This window comes from Miniopterus schreibersii, assembly GCF_964146895.1.
Source record: "Miniopterus schreibersii genome assembly, chromosome: 7".
Taxonomy (NCBI): Eukaryota; Metazoa; Chordata; class Mammalia; order Chiroptera; family Miniopteridae; genus Miniopterus; species Miniopterus schreibersii.
The window spans coordinates 82417424-82437124 of record NC_138108.1 but is presented as its reverse complement, the minus strand read 5'-3'; the positions used below and the strand labels follow the sequence as shown (position 1 = coordinate 82437124).

The following is a 19701-nucleotide window of genomic DNA, read 5'->3' as shown; positions in this document are numbered from 1 at the left end:
CTGCATGGTTCCTGAGGTCGTGTCACAGGAAGCCTTGCAGCTTCTGGGAGAAGCCATTGAGCTCTGTGATAGCCACACTGCGAGGAAGCCAAACCAGCCACGTGGAGGGGCTACATGGAGAGAGGTGGGCCAGCACCCAACGGGGAGCCAGACACGGGAGTGAAGACCTCATCGTCAATGTCCAGCTCAGGTGAACCCTCAGAGGACTCCAACTCCAGCCACCTTCAGACTGCAGTCACCAGCAGATCCCAGTTAACCCATATGACATAAGGGTAATGACACATTATTATTATAAGCCACTGTTTTGTGGTAGTTTATTGCATAGCAAATATAATCCATATTTATTAATTTCAAGGTATTATAAGTATTTCTTGACCCGGGAAAATTGGGAACTTCTTGAAGGCAGAACCCACATCTTAGCATTTTTGGAATTGCTAACTACATCCTGCAGCATGGCTGACTCAAGCCTGGAATGTTCAGTACTTTCCTGAAAGCCCTGGAATAACTAAAGAAACAAGAACAGAGAAATGCACAAAATTTACTACTCTACCTAAAAACGTATCATTCATTTTCTGCTCATTCAGGTGAAATATTGCCCTTCCAGCTCCTGGTCAGTCTCCATGTGACAGAGACCATTCTTTCCTTTACGTATGCCTGAAAAAGTACATAGACTTACTGAAAATAAATATGTTTAAAATGAAAAGGTTCTAAAGTCTCCTCATTCCTGTCCAAAGCCACCCAGTTCCCCTCTCCTAAGCCTCCAATATTATTGGTTGCTTATGTACCCTGGCACTGCTCCTGTAAGCGCTTGAAAATTTAAAAACCGTTGTCTTCCTCCGGAACCCCCAGCTGGGCTTTTCGCCTGGTCACCGACGACCAGATGCCAGAGAAGGCTCCGGGCGCGGCGGCTCCGTCGGTCCTCGCAGCGCTCGGGGCGGCCGGCAGACGGCGCTAGACACAGGCGGCTCCTCCCGGTGCCGGGCTCGGCTCCGGCGCCCCGGCCGCGTCCTGCCGAGCGGCCCGGCCTTCCCCGAGCTGCGGAGCGCGGAGCCCGCGGGACGCGGTGCTGCCGGGGGCCGGAAACGGGGCGGCCCGGAGTGGAGGCGGCCGGGGGCCGGGGGGCCCTGGCTTAGAGGGCGCTGGGGGCCGGGGGGCGGGGGGCCCTGGCTTAGAGGGCGCTGGGGGCCGGGGGGCGGGGGCCCTGGCTCAGGAGGGCGCTGGGGGCCGGGGGGCGGGGGGCCCTGGCTTAGAGGGCGCTGGGGGCCGGGGGGCGGGGGCCCTGGCTTAGAGGGCGCTGGGGGCCGGGGGGCGGGGGCCCTGGCTCAGGAGGGCGCTGGGGGCCGGGGGGCGGGGGCCCTGGCTCAGGAGGGCGCTGGGGGCCGGGGGGCGGGGGGCCCTGGCTTAGAGGGCGCTGGGGGCCGGGGGGCGGGGGCCCTGGCTTAGAGGGCGCTGGGGGCCGGGGGGCGGGGGGCCCTGGCTTAGAGGGCGCTGGGGGCCGGGGGGCGGGGGCCCTGGCTTAGAGGGCGCTGGGGGCCGGGGGGCGGGGGGCCCTGGCTTAGAGGGCGCTGGGGGCCGGGGGGCGGGGGGGCGGGGGGCCCTGGCTTAGAGGGCGCTGGGGGCCGGGGGGCGGGGGCCCTGGCTTAGAGGGCGCTGGGGGCCGGGGGGCGGGGGGGCGGGGGGCCCTGGCTTAGAGGGCGCTGGGGGCCGGGGGGCCCTGGCTCAGGAGGGCGCTGGGGGCCGGGGGGCCGGGGGGCCCTGGCTCAGGAGGGCGCTGGGGGCCGGGGGGCGGGGGGCCCTGGCTTAGAGGGCACTGGGGGCCGGGGGGCGGGGGGGCTGGGGGGCCCTGGCTCAGGAGGGCGCTGGGGGCCGGGGGGCGGGGGGCCCTGGCTCAGGAGGGCGCTGGGGGCCGGGGGGCGGGGGCCCTGGCTTAGAGGGCACTGGGGGCCGGGGGGCGGGGGGCGGGGGGCCCTGGCTCAGGAGGGCGCTGGGGGCCGCGGGGCGGGGGGCCCTGGCTCAGGAGGGCGCTGGGGCTGCGGGCGCCCGGGGCACGGCCCCGCCTCGGCCCCCCCGCCGCGGTCCGCCCTGTGGCCTGGGGACTGCGTGCGGGGCGCGCTGGCCGTGGGGTGCGCGGCTGCCCGCGGGGAAGGAGCGGGCCGGCGATGCCGACGAGCCGCGAGCGTCGCGGGGGCCGAAGGGGCGGGGACCGGGACGGGGCCTGCTCCCCGGGGCGCGGGGACCGCGGGGCGGAGCGCGGACGGCGCCGACCGACCTCCCAGGCGGGACCCGCCCCCGGGGGAGGGGCAGAGGGGCGGCTGCCCCCAAGCGGGCTGTCCCGCCCTTTGTGCACTTGCCGGGCGCCCGCCGGGGGGAGGGCGGCCCCGCGGGGCACGCGGCCTGCAGCGGGCGGGGGTGCGGGGCCCCTCCCCGAGCCGGGAGGCGCGCGGTGACCCCGGAGCCCCGGGCGCAGGCAGCCGGCCGCCCCGGTCCCCCCGCGCTGACAGCGCCGCACCGCCTTTCCCGGCGGCGGGCCGGGGTGTCGGGGGCCCCTCCTGCGCCCGCCCCACTCCAGCCGCGAGCCCCTCGGCGGCCGAGCCCTGGCGCTGGGTGGCGCCCTCCTCCGTCCCCGCTTCCGGGAGCGGGGTCCCCCTTTCGCCCCTCCGGCCTCGCGGACACCCCGGTGCCCGTCTCCCGGTCAGCCGTGCCGGCCGCGGGGACCCCGCAGCCCCCAGCGTGGGGGTGGCGTCTGCCTCCCGCGGGCCTCGGGGCGGGGCCCCGCTCGCGCCTGTCACTCGGGGTGCGACTGGGAGGACGCCTCCGCCCGCTCGCGCTCCGGCCAGTGTCCGAGCGGGGTCTGGCGGGGCTGCGCTCGGACTCGGGACCCTCGATTCGAGCTGGGATCCGGGCCTGGCCTGCGGCCCGGGGTCGGCGCCCACCCCGACCCAGGTCGCGGGGTGACGGGTGCCCCCGCCTTCGCCCCTGGCGCTCGGCCCCAAGCAGCCCTCCCCCCACCCGGGCACAGGCGCACCTCGGGCACCCGCCGGCGGTCCCCGGGGCCGGGAGGCTGCGGGCTTGGCCTCCGTGCCCGCGCTGGGTCGCCCGCCGGCCGGGCGCCTGGCCTGGAAAGGCTGTCCGGAGCTGGCATCGCCTCGCCCGTAACCGCCCCTGCTCTTTCAGATGGGAAACCGCGAGATTTGCCCCTGGGCAGTGAGAAAGCTTTGCCGCTCAGGCCTCAGAGGTTAATTCTTTGTGACGCGGCTCAGCCCGACGCGGACGCGGACGCGGACGGGGAGCCCGGGCCGCTCGGCGGACCTGAGTCGCGGCGCCGCTCTCCACTTAAAGCGCTTTACAGCCCTTTCGCCAGGACAGGGATCGGAGGAGAACTTACGAAGTACATGTTGCCACGGTATCCAGTTGAGGGAACTGTCCTCGCAGCGCCCGCCCTCCCCGCGGCGCCGTCTTCACCACCAGCCTGCAGGCGCCTGGCAGCCCCGCGCTGCCCGGAGCGGAGCCCACAGTCGCCCCAGCCTTACCGTGTTGTCGCTGAGAAAGCAATACATAGGGACCCCTTAAAGGAGCTGTACAAGTCTGTTAAGGGCTGAGCACTTCGGGGATACAGTTTTCCCCAACAGATAGCCCCAGACATTAGGAGAAAGTTACCAAAAACTACTCTTAGGCCCCCCAGGCTCCCACTGAGCAACCGGTGGAAATAACCTTCAGTGGTTTTAACACCTGAGACGGCAGAGAGAGCAAGAAACCATCCCGCAGAAACAAACGTCTCAGTTTTAAGCCATAGGTCACCTCAAGGGCTGTACCCCCTCTGTTGCAAGTTTGGCCACTGGAAAAAGCAGTCCTGGGGGCTGGAGGGTCCCCGGGACCAGAACCTACCCACACAATGGCCTTGAACTGACAGGCCCCAACTCTCCAGTGCTCCAGTTGGCCCTCACCCCACAAGCACATCATCACTGAAGGGACGGAGCCAAGGGCGACCCCTGACGTGACAGGTAAGCCCACCACATTTTTATTAGACACGGGGTTTACTTGCTCTACTCTGACTCACACACCAAGGCCTCTTTCTTCCAAAACCTGTTTAATAAAATTAACTAGGGTAAAACTGGGCATTTGCAGTAACTCGCTGTAGCCTCAGGAATCTTACTTTTAGTCATGCCTTTCTAAGCTTCTGGGTGAAATAAAATTTAAAAAAATTTATAAAAGTGAATCTTATAAATGCTCCAAACTGCCCTAAAGAGAGAGCCAGAACTGCAGCAATGTCCTTGGGCAAGCTTCAGAAGCTGCAGGGGGGAGTGCTCGCCCCTCCCCCTTGTAAAGGAAAGACTCCGGCAGTTTAAAATCCTAGTGGCTGGAGGCCCCGGGAATTGATGCCATCGTGGGAACAAGATTCGGGCCTGCTCTGCCCCCACCTTTACTCCAGCTTCCTAAGAGATGTCAAGGTCATGTTATCCCTGTTACGAAATTTATCAAAGAAAATGGCTTGGATAATAATTGGCTTTAAAAATCTCATAAAGTTATTAAAACAATAAGTAAATATGACTAAAATGTAGGGTGTGTGAGAAAGCTTTTCAGGAATAATGATATATGCTTATACATAATTTTCCAAAATCTTGAGTAACTTAAAACTTTGAAATTTTACTGGGTTAAACAATAAAAGTTATTAAACATCTAAATAGTTTAAATAACATGAAACACTGAAACACCGATTGCTAGATAAGTCTTAGGTTTGCCTGCTTTTGGCTTATTTCAGAAAGTCTGTACAGTAGATTTTGAACTGTTAATATAATGTTTTCTGCTTTTTTGAAGGTGGGTTTCTTTAAAGTAAGAGTATGTTTAAAGTGTATTCATAAACTCAATCTAAAATAAAGCTGGTTGTTTACTTTTTGGTTATCATTGAAAAATTGAGATTTCTAAGAGTTAAAAGTTGAAATTAAGTTGGAAAACGTTGCGTGAGTTTGATAATAGAAGGCGTAAAGTATGAAAATACATTTTTGCAGGACAAAGATTAAACTTTAATTATTCTAATGATGGTTATTTCTGAGTGGGCAAAAAGACTGTTTACAGAAAAACCCGTCAGGCCCCAGTCCCCCTCTTCCACCTAATTTCTCTCCAGTGGACCTAGAGTTGCTTTCATTACCCTTTCTCCTGCCCCGTGTGGGTGTGGGGGAAATCTGCCTGTCCACCTGTGGGGTAAGCCTTTTGTCAAGGTGCAGCTCGTCAGTACTGAGATGCAAGGTAAGCCCGCCCACACGGCTGACCCCAGGCGACACCTGGGTGACAGGGTCCAGTGAGTCAGGACCTGATCACCCCTGACATCCGTAGGGACCCCTGCTCTCCTAGTATTTCTAACAGCCCCACTCTGGTCATGTCACATCTTAGGTCACTGGGGTTTCCAACTCCTCAGTGAGCCAAAGCAGCCCTGCCCAGGCTCGTTTCTGCTACTTAATTCCCTAGATTGGAGCCTAGACTTTCTTTGTTTCCACCGCTCATTCACAGTCCTTGACACTTTCATTAAAAATTTCAACAGGCCTTCCTGCTTGATATTTGGGAACTTCCTCTCCCTTTTTCTAGCCTTCTTAAAAGTCATCAAAAGCAAATGAAAAATCTTATGTCTTCTCTACCAAAATTAGTGATTTGAATTTTGTGTATGGTCTTTACGTATTTGTCTGTATATTCTGTGTGGTGTGTTTTCTGCTTCCGGATGGCCCTACTAGGGTAGAATGTTTTGTTGGCCTACAAAGAATTAAACAAGATCCTATGGTCTAGACAAAATATTTAATATTAAAACTGGTTTTAAGTTTAATTAATATCTTTTAAAGCTATTACCATAAAAGTATACATTTGTTTTACCTGGATTCACAAAAGATTTAAAATCTTTTGGTTAAATATATTTGACAATCTTCTTAATGTTAAATTTCAAAAGACTTTTTTTAACAGAGAAATAACTTTGAGTTATTACAAAGGGCCCTGAAATACCTGAAGGATTCACTTTTCCTCCTAAATTTTTAAACCAATTAGGCCTATTTATTATACTTGAAAAATTACATGGGCAGCTTTGCCAAATAAAATTAATAATAATAACTGTGTTTTATTTATATACCTATATTTTTATTAAAATAAATGTTCTGAACATTTTAGTCTACTCTAAGGAACTTGCAAAGATTCAGAGCCAAGTTCAAAAAAGAAATTCTCAAAAATAACAGGTTATCCTGTCAATGACGCTGGACAAGCCTAGAATAATAGTTCCCTGTAGGAGGCATCTGACGGTGCTACTCCAGATGTTTGTAATCCACACATTGGGGTATTTATGGATTGTTTCCAGTGCTCAATACATACTTTCAATAAGCCATGTACAGGGTTTTAAAATCTTACATATTGTTTGTTCTTTATATATTAAAACTCTACATATTGTTCTTTTATGTCATTTCATAATAATTATTATTTACCAAAAAGTTGTTATCTTGGAATGTTATATCTTACAGAAAAGCAAGGTTCTTTGTTAATTGTTTTATGGTCAAGTCTATAACCATGTCATTTTAAGTTTTGTCATTTATAGACCTCAGCACCTGATAACATCACCAGAGATGTTCTAACTGCAGGCAATCTATCAAATTGTCACTAATTGATTTCTTTCCAGCAAAAGCCCTGCATTGAAAAATCGTTTCAACTAGTTTATAATTTTCTATATTGATTAACCCTTGTGTTCTTTCTTTCTGTTTTCATAGGACATATGCCTATGACCTTATTAAATACCTAATTACTTGTTTATCTCAAATTAAACCTATTTCTTATAAGTCCCCATAGGAACCTCAACCCGAGACCTATTCTTGTGAGCCCATCGAGGACCTCAAGCTCCTCTTCAAGAAACAAAAAACACACACCTATTACAGATAAGTAATATAATGACTAGACATTAATATCATTGTCCTCCATTCCTTGCAGCATAGCCACCCTCCTGCAACAGTGATAGCCTTCAGGACTGTCCATTACAAGTCCCTCTCCCTAGGTGACTCTCATTTGGACTCTTAGGGAGGCCCATCTCGACACCCCCTAACAACACGAAGTAGCTACAGAAGACGGACCTTCGCCCATGTTCCCCAGCTTCCAGTCCATTGTTAAGAATAACAAGTTAAACCTATTTCTTATAAGTCCCTTGAAATTAGAAGGGGGAATGTAAGGATAGGAAAAAAGGCCTTTCTTTTCTTTGCTGTGGCCTTCCACAATTTATGAGAAGTACCTGGTAATTAAACCCCAAGATTGCTGGCTTCTCTAATTCAAACAACCCCTCTGTTCAAACTGTAAGATAAGATAAGCTACCCTCAAGGCTACATTCTTGCACACCCCTCTTCCTCGCTGTTTTCACAGCTCAGGGATGATTTGCACTAAGGAGTCTCTAGTTAGTAGAAAGTTCCCTCCCATCCTCTTCAAACAGGCCCCCTTTGAACTCCTCATCACTTTTGCTCTGAGCATACTGATAAGACACCTCCCTAGGACATGTACTGGACTTTCTCCTAGAAAGAAAACAAACTGTAACTTTTCAAGACAGCCCCTCCTATCAGCGCAACTTCAAGACAATCCAATCCCCTCCCTTCCTTGTAGGTTAGCAACAGCACCTGTTTAAAAGAGCAGGCTGCCTTTTGTTTTTTTACCCTCTTTTGATTAACTATGCACCAGCCCTTTCCCTTCAGGGAAAGTAAAATAAATGTTCTCTCTGCATCTATCCTTTTAGTTGTGAATTCTTTCACAGCCCATGTCACCAGCCAAACCCTAACAGATGGCCCCTCTCTAACTGAGGACAGAGAGCCTCTGTCTTTGCAACCACTCCATCCTATTGTCTCCATCTTGCCAGGTGATAAAGCTGAGCCTCAGAGACTGGCTATGGCCACTGGCCCCAGGCTCCTTTCCTGCAGTTCCATAGGAAGGATGGAGTTCCTTGAGGTTGTGTAAGTGGGCTTTCCTGTCAGCGTGTCCAGGAGCACATGGGGCCATGGGAGGGGGGTTGGTGTGGTGATCCAGTGCCCACTGCTCTTCCTGCCACGGCCCCTCTGTGCTGGCTCCATGCTTCCTCCTGCTGACTGGGCTCTCTGCCTCATCTGAAAGGGCCATGTATCCTGGCATCTGGATCCCAACGGCTCCTCTTGGGACAAAGAATTTTGGTTACTTTATCCAGGAATGTGCTGCCTTGGGAGCAAATCTGATGAAAACATGAAATCACAGTTTTCATTTTACACCATTGGCACACTCCCTGCTACTTGCCAGCCACCGTGAGAAGGCACTGCTGATGCTGACCCAGAGCCGCAGCTCCCAGTTTGCAGAGTGGTGGCCTCCCATGGACTCTTGGGCAGCATCTTCCTGCAGCTCCTACTGACTCTTCCCCCTGCCCCGAGGGCTACAGGGGTGGGAGGGGCCTTCTCCTCAGCAGGCCAAGTTAGAATGGCAGCCACCATCCCTTTCTTCTCCTTTCCCTGTGGGGGAGGGCTTTTTGCCTCCACTCCCCCTAATTTCAGCCAAAGCAGAGTGTGTGTATGTGTGTGTATGTGTGTATATATGTGGGTGTGGGTGTGCACACACGTGCATGTGTGTATATGTGTCTATATGTGCATGCACCTGTGTGTATGTATGCATGTATGTGTTTGTGTATATATGTGTGAATATGTGTGTATGTGTGTATATATGTGGGTATGTGTGTGCACACATGTGCATGTGTACATGTGTCTGTATATGTGTGTGTGTGTGTGCATCTATGTGCATGTATATGTGTGTATATGTGTTTGTGTGTATATGTGTGAGAGTGTGTGTGTGTGTGGTATGTGTAGGGGGAGTGCTCTGCCCAGTCAAGGGAGAGGCCTCAAGAGAATTGCCTGTGAGGTTTCAATGTGATTCAGGGTCATGAGTAAGATGTCTGTTTCCAATGGCTGGTGTCAAGCAGAGTGTGCCCTGGGAAGTGTTGGCATGGAGGCCTGTAATGTGACCCACCTTCCCCAGGAGGGCAACAGGGCAGTGTCCATCTCCTGGTCTGGGAGGTTCTGTGTTCTCACCATAAAGTAGCTGGAGGTTAGCTGAGACAGGAGTCAGAAGGCTCCCCCAGGAGCGAGACTTTCTTCCCAAAGGCAGTGGAGGAGGCAGCTTCTCGCTGGGCCCAGGGGAGGAAGGCTGCCTGTGCCTTGGAGCTGGCACAGGGCTACCGTTACCTGCAGTGTGCATTTTCCACAAGAAGCCACAGCTGGCCACAGTACAGTACAAGAGCCCTGGAGGGGACGGCTGCTCTCCTCTGGATACTTGAAGGGAAGCCAAGGAGGAAACAGTGGCTGAGCAAGGGCAGCTCCCTTGGTACTTAAACATCTGTCCTTAGCTGGCTCTCTGTGGGGAGGGCAGGCCGGCCCCCAGCTCCGAGATGGGGCACTGAGGTAATATCACTGAGCATGATACATCTATCTGCCATTGGATTGGTCTGAAATTGGGCTGCTTTGAGTAGAGGCCATGAGAAATTACCAGAAGGCCAAAGCGTTGATTTGGAAAGACCAGATTTTCTTCCCTCCTTGCCCTTCTCCCACAGCCAAACCCCTCTGTTACTACTGAGGAGATGGGGACTTAGAAAGCTAAATTCCTGCCAGTCAGCATAAACAGAGCCTCAGGCTGTGCACCATGAGGTGAGGCTGCTCACTACACACCCACTTACCTGGGAGTCCTGTCAGGAATCCCTGGAGAGCCAGGAAGTATTTCTGGGCCTGTGGGCTGGACTGACACACCTGGACTGCCGCGGAGGGCCTTGGCAGTGTGAAGCCCGGGCTGGGCTCGGGAGGGAAAGGAGTACAGAGGAGCTGCAGGGAGTCACCGGCAGGGAGAGCAATTTGGGGCAGGCAAGCAGAGTCACCAGCAGGCCTGTCGCAGGCTTGCAATTATAAGGTCTGGGCAGTGTGTCAAACAGGCTTCCTGGCCTTGCAGTATTTTTGGGACAGTCTCTTACCTTCCATTCTGGACCTGTGATAGGCAGTTAGGTAGACATGAGCAGAGAAAGGACAACGGGCCAGTCCAGAAGGTCACCAGGGTAGAAAGCTCCAGGTGCCTAGCAAAGGACAATTGTAGGGTGGGACCTCACCCCCAGAGTGGCCTTTCCTCCCCTTGTATATCACTGGTCAAGTGGTTTGGATCCCCTGTCCTTTCCTCCCTAGAGATAACATCTAGGCCTTAGTTATATTTCAATTCTGGGCCCAGGAAAGCAGCAAAACCAGATAAGCAATGCTATGGCTGACCTCAGGACCAGCTGCATTGGATAATGACCCCCTGCCCTGGCACCAACCAATCGGTGGAAACCCTGACCCTGAAAGCCCACACCTGGAAAGCTGCTGAATATTTTACTGAGATCTTCCCCTGGGACTTAGCGTCTCCACTCTTAAAACCCTTAGGATGATGCCCCAGAGCACTCTTCCTCCTGAGAACACTCCCTCACCTTTCCTGTCCCCCTCAGGTTACCATTAGCTTCCTCACTCCCAAGCTCCAAGGGCTCTTCCTTTGCCTCTATGACATGCTTCCTAAGCCCACTTCTTTTTTTTTTTTTTTTTTTTAAATATATCTTCATTGATTTCTGAGAGAGGAAAGGAGAGGGAGAGAGAGAGATAGAAACATCAGTGATGAGAGAGTCATTGATCGGCTGCCTCCTGCAGGCCCCTGACTGGGGATTGAGCCCCCAACCCTGGCATGTGCCCTGACCAGGAATCACACCCTGATCACCTGGATCCTAGGTTGACGCTCAACCACTGAGCCACACCCGGCCGGGCCTTAGCCCATTTCTTCTGGAATCACTTCTACCCCTGTGATTTACCAAATAAAGGTTCTCTAATAGCTTGGGTCTTGGTTCTGAATTCTTCCCTAGCCAGAACTCAAGTACTGAGGTTACTGAAGCCAGGTCTGGTCTGACCCTACTGGTCTAACACCCGGTGCCATTCCCGCCACCTACAACAACCTCACAATTACAAATTAACAAGAAATCCCCTTCTCTATTTGCAGGTCAGCCCAGGGTGTCTGCCCAGAATCCAGCCACTGGCAGAACTCCCAGGACACCTGTGAGGGGAGTATGGTTGTTTCCCACCACAGCAATGTCCAAGAGTCAGGGTGCTCCTTACAACCTGCTGTGGATTGACCATGACTTGATTTAAGTCCTCCCTGAACCTGTTTATGTTTCATTAAACTCTTTTATTGATCCTCTTAATTTTCTCTTGGCTGATTTACTCTGGGCCTTGACTTCGCACACCTCTCCCTGGCTTCAGACTCGGTTTCTGAAGTGTGTCAGCACCTCAGGCCTCCGCCAAGTGTCAGAGCGTAGATGAGGCCTTCAGGCCCTTCGGGCCCTTCTTTCTGTCACCTCAGCAGCTCCCTCCTCCGTCTCCTCCTAAAGTGCTCAGGCTGTTTGTCCCCCCCCCCCCATTCTCCATTTGTCTTTTAAATGCTTAGCATAGAACAAAGAATCTATGCTGGTGAAATTTCAGGCTGCCGTTGACTAGTGGTACAGATATTTTCGGTCAGGGAGGTCTTTAAACCTGTTCACTGTGTGTATTTTGGGTTTGACCAACATAATTCCCAGTAAAGCCATAGCACATTGAGGCTGTGAGCAGTTTGCAGCAGGACTGCTGGAGCAAGTTGGGAGATATTCAGGTGACCTTGAGGCCGACCCAGCAGAGGTCAACCAGCTGACAGTTACTACCTTTTCTGTGATTTGTAATGGCACTTTTGGAGCTTGTTCTGGTTTTGCAAACTGCAGATGCCAGCTCACTGGGGTGCTAATCTCTAGTGCTTTCTGACCTGGTGCTGAGAGGTGTGAGGCAGAGCCCTTCAGTAAATAGATTTAAAGCTCCACTGGTGATGTGGCCTAAAGGTTGAGTGGGACAAAGTTGGCCTCTGGAATAGTTGGCAACTGATGTCCCCCTTCTGAATTCCCCTCTAGAATGAAGGTTGTTGACTGATAATGTTCTGCACCAGATTAAAAAAAAAAAAAAAAAAGTGTAAAAAAAGGACATTTAACTCACTGAATCCATAGTCCCTTGCTCACCCAAACTGAGTTCTATTTGTGGATGAAAAGGGGCTCCATGCTAACCTGACAAGCTTGGGGGAGGCCTGTGTGGTGTCCTTGCAAACTCAGAGACCTAATAACCACAAAGGACGGTCTGAAATTAAAACTTTAAAAGCAGTTTATGGTGGTTAGTCATGTCCTAGGCTGGCATCTTCCCTGACAAAGGTCAATCTTCACCTTAACTGTGCCAGTCAGTTGCCTTTTGTAAGGACAGTAACATTCCTTTGGAATGTCTGGGTAACTCCCCTTTTCCCAGACCCCTCAGGCACAACCAGTGCACCTGGGTGCAGACCATAAATCCCCTCCTTGTTACTGTTTTCATGTTAGTTGTTGACTGTTTACCTAAGTAAAAGAAGTGTGTGTCTATCACTTTACTTTTCATCCAATCCCAGAGGTTTCCCCCAATTTACTTTCTGCCGCCTCCCTAATCTGTCATCAGAGGGTTTCCTGTAACCCACTTACGCCTCCCCTTTTGATTGTAATGTGTAAATAGGGGGCAAAACTTCCATTCTCCGCAGGGTTATCTCAGCCCATTGAGGTTCTGCTTCCCGCAATTGTCGACAGTGGCTCAAATAAGCTCCCGAACATTCTTTACAGGGTTGAATGTTTCTTACGTTGACAATTTATACCTGGCGCATAGGGCAGGAGTCCTGGAGCTGTGGTGCGGTGGACAGACGGGACCTGGGCTCCACTCAGCCTGTGCTCAGGCGGCAGCTGCCTGCCGGTGCTCCTCAGGTCAGGGCCTGTCTCTCCTGCTCGCTCCTCCGTAGCCCCGCCCAGTGCCGCGTGGGAGTGAGGCTTGTAATTACTCTGATATCTGACTTATGGAAAAAATTAACAAATAGTTAATTAAAATGTATCTTAATGTTATCTAAAATCTCTGTATATTTGTGGCAGAAGGTTTTGTGGTACCTTATTTTACCATTTTCCCAGAACCAGAAATTTCTTGCTTCTGTTTTCCTAAAGAGAGAAATGTATAAAATATTTGGTAAGGAAAGTCTCAATACATAGGCTGACAATGGCCTTGCCCTTTTTCCCTTACTCCTTCAAAGTTACATAACCCAAATTGAGTAACCCGCAATTGAGAGGTGGACTGATATCAGTGGGCTGAGAAGCCCATCTCCACGCCTCTCTCTGTGGTCTCCGGTCAGCAGACAGGCTCTTGCGGGCCTGTGTTCTTGTCGGCTGCGGGCCTGTGTCCTTGTCGGCTGCGGGCCTGTGCTCTTGTCAGCTGTGGGCCTGTGTCCTTGTCGGCTGTGGGCCTGTTTGTGCTTCTCAGCTGCGGGCCTGTGCTCTTGTCGGCTGCGGGCCTGTGTCCTTGTCGGCTGCGGGCCTGTGTCCTTGTCGGCTGTGGGCCTGTTTGTGCTTCTCGGCTGTGGGCCTGTGCTCTTGTCGGCTGTGGGCCTGTGTCCTTGTCAGCTGTGGGCCTGTTTGTGCTTCTCGGCTGCGGGCCTGTGCTCTTGTCGGCTGCGGGCCTGTGTCCTTGTCGGCTGCGGGCCTGTGCTCTTGTCAGCTGTGGGCCTGTGTCCTTGTTGGCTGTGGGCCTGTTTGTGCTTCTCGGCTGTGGGCCTGTGCTCTTGTCGGTTGTGGGTCCAACTGTGAACCCCTGTAGTGGCCACCGACAGTATGTGGCCGGTGCTGCACTGTGCTCTGGAAGGCCCAGCCTTGTAGACCAGAAGGTTCCTCACAATCCTGGCAGATGGCCTTAGAGTGTCTTGTGGGAACTTTTTTCTAACTTGCACCAAGTGCCTGCTTGCCACCGTGCTGGGAGGGCTCAAACATTTCTTTAAGCATGACCTCTACGGGCTCCTGTGGTTTGCTCCTTCAGATGTGTTCTGGGAATTTCTCCTCCTCACAGCACAGCAGTGATAAAAAACATTTACTGAACTTCTAATAACTCCTATTAACAATTGTTAACATTTATTGAGGCTTGCTCTGGACCAGACATTGTGCCAGGTGCTTGTAAAATGCAATTTTGTTTAACTTCAACCTACCAGGCAGCCCGAGTGATTCCCCTTCTACCACTGAGGCCCCGACATCTAGCAAGGTGAAGTAACTTGCCAGTTGTTACCTGGCCAAGTGATGGGGCTGGGACTACACCTCGACCCGTTTGGCTCCGTGCTGTACTGGGTCCCCGAGACTGAGATGTGGGACACATTCAAGCCAACTATCCCCATATAAGGAGCTTTGATGGTGTTACCTGAGGGGCAGTGGGATCCAGGAGGAGAACTGCTGTTGGTCGGGTGCTTGGGAGACTTCTCAGAGTGGGAAATGCTCCTTGTGAACCTGGGTGCTTTCCGCTCGGTCATGGCTCTGTGGCTGAGTCCAGTGCTTCTGCTTTGGTCTGGCCAGTGTTGAATGTGGTCAGGCGCTGGAAGGGATTGTATTTGTCTCCAGTGGATGGAAGAGTAAACCCTCGAATGGGGTTCCAAGCTGAAAAATGAGCTCTCCATTGGGAGTAAAGTGCATACACAGTCACACTTAAAATAATTCCAGTAAAAAGCTCCCTGGGATGTGGGGCCCAGGGTTTTTCTGGCTTATTTCACCCCCTCTCAGAGGAGCCGCCTCGGCCCTCCAGGGGGCACTGGCTGCCTCTGAGAGTCCCCCATCCTGCAGTTAGGAGAAACATAGCTTTCTTTCACTGGAGCCCAGAGCAGTTAAAATACTTTTAAACACACCCAGAGATCCATCAGCTTCTGATCATGAAAAATGAAATTTTCCCAGGGTCTTGTAGCATTGAATTTCAAATAATTGTAAATGAAATGAAATAACAGGCTGTTCTCTGTTTCCCACTCACTCTCACCATCAGTGGGGAATCGCCCATGTAAGAGAGCTGCCTAACACCCTGGAAAGCACTGCCGGTATCAGCCAGGCTCCATGACACTGAGCTCACTCTTTCAGGAGGGTCAGTCTTGGTGGAGGTGGGGCCACCACCCAGCCAGTGGATGGTGGTGTTGTGGGCGGCAGAATGGCACCCGGTGTCTGACCAGTGGGGTTAGCCCAGACCTGGTTCAGCAATCTCGGTGCTTGAGTTCTGGCTAGGAAAGAATTCAGAGCCAAGACTCCAACAATAAGAGAACGTTTTATTTGGAAAATCCAGAAGTGGAAGTAATGCATAGAAGAAATGGGCTATAGAGGCAAAGGAAGGGCCCTAGGAGCTTGGGGGTGAGGAAGCTCATGGTAACGCGCCTGGGGGGAGCCGGGGAAGGAGCGGGCATGCTCCCCGGAGGGAGAGCGTGCTGGGTTTTCTGTCCTAAGGGTTTTAAGGGTGGAGATTTTAGGGGCAGTCCCAAAGGAAGATCTCAATAGAATATTCAGCAGCTTTCCAGGTGTGTTCTTTCAGGATCTAGGTCTCCACTGATTGATTGGCCGGCACCAGGGCAGTGGGTCATTACCCAATGCAGCTGGTCCTGAGGTCAGCCATGGCATTGCTTGTCTGGTTTTGCTGCTGTTCTGGGCCTGGAGCTGAAACACAACTGAGGCCTAGATGTTATCTCTGGGGAGAAAAGGTCAGGGGGAGGGTCCAAATCACGTGACCAGTGATCTGCTAGGGGAGGAAAGGCCACCCTGGTGGTGAGGTCCCACCCTACAGTTGTCCTTTGCTAGGCACCTGGGGCTTTCTGCCCTGGTGAGTTTCTGTACCTGGTCCTTTGTCCTTGCTCTGCTCGTGTCTGTCTGCCTACCAGTGCACCACCTGGCGGTATGTTTGGGATGCCCAGGGAACAAGAGAAGAACAGGGCTGGGGACCTCAGCAGGCACCAAGGGCAGGGTTTTGGGGGCAGCACTGGCTGGGCTTCCCGCATGTGGAGCACATGCTGGAAAGCGCTCTGGCCGCCTGGGTTCCAGACGTCACTTTGCACCTCCTGGGTGAATTACGTAGCTCTCTGCCTCTGCTCTCTTATCTTTAAAATGAAGAGGTGCGGCTCTCTCTCCGTCCTGGAGATGCTCCAGCCTGGGCTGCTTGGCTCTGCTAATGCTGACCCAGCCCGTGCTGTCTAGAAACTGACAGGTTGTTTAGGAGACAAGATTCACTCCTAAAGCAGGAAAACAGAGTAAATCTTCTGTGAGTTTGGGCGAAGCAGATGGAAGGCGTAACCACTTTTCAAAAACGTACCTTCAAAAGTATTTCTGATGATCCCTGATGGAAGGAAAATAGGTGATTATTTTTGTGTTCACACATTTTTGTATTTTCTAAAATCACTACATTAATTCTATGGTAATCAGAACAAAGTTTTTAAAAATAAGGAAAAAAACACTTCTACACAAAAAATCAGGGCTGGTTGACTTAAAAGCCGTGGTTGTCAAGCATCTGTGCGCTGGGCTTGCCCGGAGTGTCCACCCGGCCCTCCCGGGCTGCTGGCCTGAGCGGCCTCAGCAGCGTGTCTCCCGGCGTCGCTCTGCTGTGGCCTGGAGACCACACTCTCAGAACCTCCGCCCTCTCTCTCACGGTTCTGTCATCTGAGGTTCAGGGACATCTAATCCTGCTTTTTGGGGGGCTTCTTTGGCATTTTCTGACTCCTGGAAATGGCAAATCATTTCCTTGTGTGTTTGAAACTTTGCATTCCCATGGCTCTGCCCTGGGATATGGGTCCACAGCACGGTCTTAAATGCTGTGGCTTGTAAAAGGTCCTGAGATCTACTGTGTAGGACCTCTAGCTTTGCTCTGCTTTTTTGAAAGTGTTTTATTCTTAGCTCTTTGTATTGCCATATGTGTTGCATTATAAACTTATCAGTTTTCACACGAACACCTGCTACAGTTTTGGTGAGGACTGTGTTGAATCTTTGAATTCCCTGGGAGATAATGGACATGTTTAACATTAGGTCTTTCAATAATACATACCACGCCAGAGCATTTGTGTACACCACGTCTTTGAGAACCAAAGTTTGTGTTACTTGTTTATCTTAGGGGTTCCTTAGTCGAGTTGCATAAATCTGACCCTGAAATCTATGCAAAGGGGGATTTCTAATTATGAATTCCCAGGAAAATAGTCTATCATCTGTCTATCTCTATGTATCTATCATCTATCATCTATCTATCTCTATCTATCTATCATCTATCTATCATCTATCTATCTATCTATCTATCTATCTATCTATCTATCTATCTATCTATCTATCTATCTATCTATCATCTATCATCTATCTATCTATCATCTATCTATCATCTATCTATCTATCTATCTATCTATCTATCTATCTATCTATCTATCTATCTATCTATCATCTATCATCTATCTATCTATCTATCTATCTATCTATCTATCTATCATCTATCTATCTATCTATCATCTATCTATCATCTATCTATCTATCTATCATCTATCTATCATCTATCTATCTATCTATCTATCATCTATCTATCTATCTATCTATCTATCTATCTATCTATCTATCTATCATCTATCTATCATCTATCTATCATCTATCTATCTATCTATCTATCTATCTATCTATCTATCATCTATCTATCTATCTATCTATCTATCTATCTATCTATCATATCATCTATCTATCTATCTCTATCTATCATCTATATCTATCTATCTATCATCTATCTATCTATCTATCTATCTATCTATCTATCTATCTATCATCTATCTATCACCTATCTATCTATTATCATCTATCTATCATCATCTATCTATCATCTGTCTATCATCTATCATCTATCTCATCTATCTATAGATCTATTCTATCATTTATCTATCATCTATCATCTGTTATATCTGTCATCTATCTATATCTATCTTCTATCTATCTATCTATCTATCTAATCTATCATCTATCTATATCTATCATCTATTCATCTATTATCTATCTATCATCAATCATCTATCTTCTATCTATCTATCTAATCATCTATCTATCATCTATCTATCATCTATCTATCTATCTATCTATCTATCTATCATCTATCTATCTATCATCTATCTATCTATCTATCATCTATCATCTATCTGTCATCATCATCTATCTATCATCTATCTATCATCTATCATCTATCTATCTATCTATCTATCTATCTATCTATCTATCTATCTATCTATCTATCATCTATCTATCTCTATCTATCTATCTATCTATCTATCTATCATCATCTATCTATCTATCTATCTATCTATCTATCTATCTATCTATCTATCTATCTATATCTACCTACCTACCTACCTACCTATCATCTATCATCTATCTATCATCTATCTATATCTATCTATATCTATCTATCTATCTATCTATCTATCTATCTATCTATCTAATCATCTATCTATCATCTATCTATCTAAATATTATCTATCTATCTATCTATCTATCTATCTATCTATCTATCTATCTATCTATCATCTATCATCATCTATCTATCTATCATCTATCTATATCTATCATCTATCTATCTATCTATCTATCTATCTATCTATCTATCATCTATCTATCTATCTATCTATCTATCTATCATCTATCTATCTATCTATCATCTATCTATCATCTATCAATCATCTATCATCTATCTATCATCATCTATCATCATCATCTATCTATATCTATCATCTATCATGTATCTATCATCATCATGCATCTTTTGTTCACCTTAAGTCTAAGCTACGATTTTTTATCACCAACCTAGTTGAGGAGAAATTTTTTCTCGTTCCTACTTTCTTGTTCTGATCTCCACCCCATGCAGACACCAGATCCGAATCCCTCTAGGTTTTGATAGCTCACGCCCAGTCCTTGCCCCATCCTCCTGACCAGGTTGTCATAGCAGCAGCTCTTGTCCTTTTTGGCCTCTGGGGGGATTGTTCCTTTCCTTCTTTAGAGGCTCTGTCGTGATTTAAAGTGGTGTTATCATATTGACCTAGCATTTCTTGGTGTTTCATGTTCGGAGGTAGTGTTCTTTGATCAGTTCTCTGATCAAAATTTCAGAAAGGGTGTTGTTGCTCTCAAGTTGTCATGATATAAGCTTAGAGATGGGTCTTTTGATAATTTGGGGTATTCTTTCCCTCTTCCTTGCTGAGTAGAACTTGGTTCTGGCCTTGAGGGGCTGGTACTAGGAAGGCACCTTAATGAATATTTTCAGATCCATCCAGGTCTGAAGCCACTAGGCATGGAGTAGTGTCCTATTGGGCCATGCTTGTCAGGGGATTCCTTTCCGCAAGGCTTTCATTATAAGTGGCCTCCATCTCTAAGCTAGTCCACCGTCCCCGTCTCCTTGCCTCGTTGCCCACGGGCAGAAATGGCTTTATTTACAGGTGAAGTAGGCAGATGGGCAAATACCATTGATGAACTAATTTAGCTGATAGGCATTAGGAGCTCCTGCTGTGTCCAGGCGCTTGCTAGCGGTGACTGTGCTGTATCCCATGGAAGGCCTCTGGCCCTGGCCGCACCTGGAATCCTGCCTAGCCTTCACCAGCTCTGACACCAGGTCCTGAGGTTATACACATATTTCCCAACACTGTGGGCCTCTGTCTTCATTCCATTGTCTCCTCCCTGGATAGCATCTTACTCAGGAGCTCTGTGTTCTTCATTCATGATCCCTTGTAATGAGGGGAGAGAGGGTCAATTACTTAAAAACATGTAACATATCAGCTACTACATCTGCAGATTGTTGATCCTGAACCAATTTCTCACTG

At 50.1% G+C, this 19701-nt stretch overlaps 1 long non-coding RNA gene across 1 annotated transcript; it reads left to right on the top strand.

The window, feature by feature from the left end:
- Window positions 1–3710: 3710 nt before the first annotated feature.
- On the top strand, window positions 3711–11982 carry LOC308559452. The gene is made up of 3 exons (XR_013999135.1): window positions 3711–4001; window positions 6805–7952; window positions 11017–11982. It is a non-coding gene; the product is annotated as an uncharacterized lncRNA (long non-coding RNA).
- The last annotated feature ends 7719 nt before the right edge of the window (window positions 11983–19701 follow it).